A 5,149-nucleotide genomic window follows, 5' to 3' on the forward strand; every position below is an offset into this window, starting at 1 on the left:
CTGTTGTCCCTGCCGGACTTAGAAATTTTTTCTCTGCCGCCTGGGACCGGGGTTGACCTGTTGTCCCTGCCGGACTTGGAAAATTTTTCTCTCCCGCCTGGGACCGGGGTTGACCTGTTGTCCCTGCCGGACTTAGAAATTTTTTCTCTGCCGCCTGGGACCGGGGTTGACCTGTTGTCCCTGCCGGACTTAGAAATTTTTTCTCTCCAGCCTGGGACCGGGGTTGACCTGTTGTCCCTGCCGGACTTAGAAATTTTTTCTCTCCAGCCTGGGACCGGGGTTGACCTGTTGTCCCTGCCGGACTTAGAAATTTTTTCTCTCCCGCCCGGTACCGGGGTTGACCTGTTGTCCCTGCCGGACTTAGAAAATTTTTCTCTCCCGCTCGGAACCGGGGTTGACCTGTTGTCCCTGCCGGACTTAGAAAATTTTTCTCTCCCGCCTGGGACCGGGGTTGACCTGTTGTCCCTGCCGGACTTGGAGCCCCAGGAGGGGATCGGCCACCAGGTCAACCTCCGCTGAAAGCGGCCACGGTTTACCTGGTGCCCGGGGAGCGAATCGGACACCAGGTCAACCTCAGCTGAAGCGGCCGGGGTTGACCTGCTGTCCCTGCCGGACTTAGAAATTTTTTCTCTCCAGCCTGGGACCGGGGTTGACCTGTTGTCCCTGCCGGACTTAGAAATTTTTTCTCTGCCGCCTGGGACCGGGGTTGACCTGTTGTCCCTGCCGGACTTGGAAAATTTTTCTCTCCCGCCTGGGACCGGGGTTGACCTGTTGTCCCTGCCGGACTTAGAAAATTTTTCTCTGCCGCCTGGGACCGGGGTTGACCTGTTGTCCCTGCCGGACTTAGAAATTTTTTCTCTCCAGCCTGGGACCGGGGTTGACCTGTTGTCCCTGCCGGACTTAGAAATTTTTTCTCTCCCGCCCGGGACCGGGGTTGACCTGTTGTCCCTGCCGGACTTAGAAAATTTTTCTCTCCCGCTCGGAACCGGGGTTGACCTGTTGTCCCTGCCGGACTTAGAAAATTTTTCTCTCCCGCCTGGGACCGGGGTTGACCTGTTGTCCCTGCCGGACTTAGAAAATTTTTCTCTCCCGCCCGGTACCGGGGTTGACCTGTTGTCCCTGCCGGACTTAGAAAATTTTTCTCTCCCGCCTGGGACCGGGGTTGACCTGTTGTCCCTGCCGGACTTAGAAATTTTTTCTCTGCCGCCTGGGACCGGGGTTGACCTGTTGTCCCTGCCGGACTTAGAAATTTTTTCTCTCCAGCCTGGGACCGGGGTTGACCTGTTGTCCCTGCCGGACTTAGAAATTTTTTCTCTCCCCGCCTGGGACCGGGGTTGACCTGCTGTCCCTGCCGGACTTGGAGCCCGAGGAGGGAATCGGCCACCAGGTCAACCTCCGCTGAAAGCGGCCACGGTTTACCTGGTGCCCGGGGAGCGAATCGGACACCAGGTCAACCTCTGCTAAAGCGACCGAGGTTGACCTGGTGCCCGGGGAGCGAATCTGACACCAGGTCAACCTCTGCTAAAGCGCCAGAGGTTGACCTGGTGCCCGGGGAGCGAATCGGACACCAGGTCAACCTCTGCTAAAGCGGCCGGGGTTGACCTGCTGTCCCTGCCGGACTTAGAAAATTTTTCTCTCCAGCCTGGGACCGGGGTTGACCTGTTGTCCCTGCCGGACTTAGAAAATTTTTCTCTCCCGCCTGGGACCGGGGTTGACCTGTTGTCCCTGCCGGACTTAGAAAATTTTTCTCTCCCGCCTGGGACCGGGGTTGACCTGTTGTCCCTGCCGGACTTAGAAAATTTTTCTCTCCCGCCTGGGACCGGGGTTGACCTGTTGTCCCTGCCGGACTTAGAAAATTTTTCTCTCCCGCCTGGGACCGGGGTTGACCTGTTGTCCCTGCCGGACTTAGAAATTTTTTCTCTCCCGCCTGGGACCGGGGTTGACCTGTTCTCCCTGCCGGACTTAGAAAATTTTTCTCTCCAGCCTGGGACCGGGGTTGACCTGTTGTCCCTGCCGGACTTGGAGCCCGAGGAGGGGATCGGCCACCAGGTCAACCTCCGCTGAAAGCGGCCACGGTTTACCTGGTGCCCGGGGACCGAATCGGACACCAGGTCAACCTCCGCTGAAGCGGCCGGGGTTGACCTGCTGTCCCTGCCGGACTTAGAAAATTTTTCTCTCCCGCCTGGGACCGGGGTTGACCTGTTGTCCCTGCCGGACTTAGAAAATTTTTCTCTCCAGCCTGGGACCGGGGTTGACCTGTTGTCCCTGCCGGACTTGGAGCCCGAGGAGGGGATCGGCCACCAGGTCAACCTCCGCTGAAAGCGGCCACGGTTTACCTGGTGCCCGGGGACCGAATCGGACACCAGGTCAACCTCCGCTGAAGCGGCCGGGGTTGACCTGCTGTCCCTGCCGGACTTTGAAAATTTTTCTCTCCCCGCCCGGAACCGGGGTTGACCTGTTGTCCCTGCCGGACTTGGAAATTTTTTCTCTCCCCGCCTGGGACCGGGGTTGACCTGCTGTCCCTGCCGGACTTGGAGCCCCAGGAGGGGATCGGCCACCAGGTCAACCTCCGCTGAAAGCGGCCACGGTTTACCTGGTGCCCGGGGACCGAATCGGACACCAGGTCAACCTCTGCTAAAGCGCCCGAGGTTGACCTGGTGCCCGGGGAGCGAATCGGACACCAGGTCAACCTCTGCTACGGCGGCCGGGGTTGACCTGCTGTCCCTGCCGGACTTAGAAAATTTTTCTCTCCCCGCCCGGAACCGGGGTTGACCTGTTGTCCCTGCCGGACTTGGAGCCCGAGGAGGGGATCGGCCACCAGGTCAACCTCCGCTGAAAGCGGCCACGGTTTACCTGGTGCCCGGGGAGCGAATCGGACACCAGGTCAACCTCTGCTAAAGCGGCCGGGGTTCACCTGCTGTCCCTGCCGGACTTGGAGCCCGAGGAGGGGATCGGCCACCAGGTCAACCTCCGCTGAAAGCGGCCACGGTTTACCTGGTGCCCGGGGAGCGAATCGGACACCAGGTCAACCTCTGCTAAAGCGGCCGGGGTTCACCTGCTGTCCCTGCCGGACTTGGAGCCCGAGGAGGGGATCGGCCACCAGGTCAACCTCCGCTGAAAGCGGCCACGGTTTACCTGGTGCCCGGGGAGCGAATCGGACACCAGGTCAACCTCTGCTAAAGCGGCCGGGGTTGACCTGCTGTCCCTGCCGGACTTGGAGCCCGAGGAGGGGATCGGCCACCAGGTCAACCTCCGCTGAAAGCGGCCACGGTTTACCTGGTGCCCGGGGAGCGAATCGGACACCAGGTCAACCTCTGCTAAAGCGGCCGGGGTTGACCTGCTGTCCCTGCCGGACTTGGAGCCCGAGGAGGGTATCGGCCACCAGGTCAACCTCCGCTGAAAGCGGCCACGGTTTACCTGGTGCCCGGGGAGCGAATCGGACACCAGGTCAACCTCTGCTAAAGCGGCCGGGGTTGACCTGCTGTCCCTGCCGGACTTGGAGCCCGAGGAGGGGATCGGCCACCAGGTCAACCTCCGCTGAAAGCGGCCACGGTTTACCTGGTGCCCGGGGACCGAATCGGACACCAGGTCAACCTCTGCTAAAGCGGCCGGGGTTGACCTGCTGTCCCTGCCGGACTTGGAGCCCGAGGAGGGGATCGGCCACCAGGTCAACCTCCGCTGAAAGCGGCCACGGTTTACCTGGTGCCCGGGGACCGAATCGGACACCAGGTCAACCTCTGCTAAAGCGGCCGGGGTTGACCTGCTGTCCCTGCCGGACTTGGAGCCCGAGGAGGGGATCGGCCACCAGGTCAACCTCCGCTGAAAGCGGCCACGGTTGACCTGGTGCCCGGGGAGCGAATCGGACACCAGGTCAACCTCTGCTAAAGCGGCCGGGGTTGACCTGCTGTCCCTGCCGGACTTGGAGCCCGAGGAGGGGATCGGCCACCAGGTCAACCTCCGCTGAAAGCGGCCACGGTTTACCTGGTGCCCGGGGACCGAATCGGACACCAGGTCAACCTCCGCTGAAGCGGCCGGGGTTGACCTGCTGTCCCTGCCGGACTTAGAAAATTTTTCTCTCCCCGCCCGGAACCGGGGTTGACCTGTTGTCCCTGCCGGACTTAGAAAATTTTTCTCTCCCCGCCCGGAACCGGGGTTGACCTGCTGTCCCTGCCGGACTTGGAGCCCGAGGAGGGGATCGGCCACCAGGTCAACCTCCGCTGAAAGCGCCCGAGGTTGACCTGGTGCCCGGGGAGCGAATCGGACACCAGGTCAACCTCTGCTAAAGCGCCCGAGGTTGACCTGGTGCCCGGGGAGCGAATCGGACACCAGGTCAACCTCCGCTAAAGCGCCCGAGGTTGACCTGGTGCCCGGGGAGCGAATCGGACACCAGGTCAACCTCTGCTACGGCGGCCGGGGTTGACCTGCTGTCCCTGCCGGACTTGGAAAATTTCTCTCCCCGCCTCGGACCGGGGTTGACCTGCTGTCCCTACCGGACTTAGAACATTTTTCTCTCCCCGCCCCGGCCCGGGGGTTAACCTCGGGGCACACAGCTTCCCGGGTCTGACGTGCACGTCCTGTCACCTCCCGGGCCCGGCGTCCTCGTCCTCCCTTCCCCTTGGGCCGGCTCGGAGGAAGTTTTCCCTCGGCCCGGCCTCCGGGTTAATTGTTTGGGCCCGGCTGACTGAGGCCAGGCTGCTGACGCTAAAGCCCGGGGAGGCGGGGGCCTACGGCCATACCGGACCGAATGCCCCCGATCTCGTCCGATCTCGGAAGGTAAACCGTCCCGGGCCTGGCTAGTACCTGGATGGGTGACCGCCTGGGAATCCCAGGTGCCGTAGGCAGCTTTTGGCCCCAGCGGGGGTAGAGCGGGGCGTGTGTCTGCCGTGCGGGAGCAGGGAAGCCGTGAGGCCAAGGCGGCGCGACGGTCCTGGGGGGCGCTGAGGCCTTTCCCTCTGCCTGCCTGCGTGTCGGGGGCGGGGGGGCGGGCGAGGAAGCTTAGGCCCTCACCCGGTGCGGTGCGATGGCTTGGGTCGGGTCGGGGAGAGGGAAGAAAGCGTGTGTGGAGCGTTGGTGGGGCAGGTGTGTGTGTGGGAGTGCTGGGTGGGGCAGGCCGTTGAGGCGGTGGCGGTGGTGGTGTTTTTGGTGGGAG

The 5,149-nt window shown here is 62.5% G+C and overlaps 1 non-coding gene across 1 annotated transcript; it reads left to right on the forward strand.

Annotated features, from left to right (window-relative positions):
- The first annotated feature begins 4,722 nt into the window (after nucleotides 1-4,722).
- On the forward strand, nucleotides 4,723-4,841 carry LOC142006566 (5S ribosomal RNA). Its single transcript, XR_012643617.1, has one exon. It is a non-coding gene; the product is annotated as a 5S ribosomal RNA (ribosomal RNA).
- The last annotated feature ends 308 nt before the right edge of the window (nucleotides 4,842-5,149 follow it).

Source organism: Carettochelys insculpta, unplaced genomic scaffold, assembly GCF_033958435.1.
Source record: "Carettochelys insculpta isolate YL-2023 unplaced genomic scaffold, ASM3395843v1 scaffold_0086, whole genome shotgun sequence".
NCBI classification, from domain to species: domain Eukaryota; kingdom Metazoa; phylum Chordata; order Testudines; family Carettochelyidae; genus Carettochelys; species Carettochelys insculpta.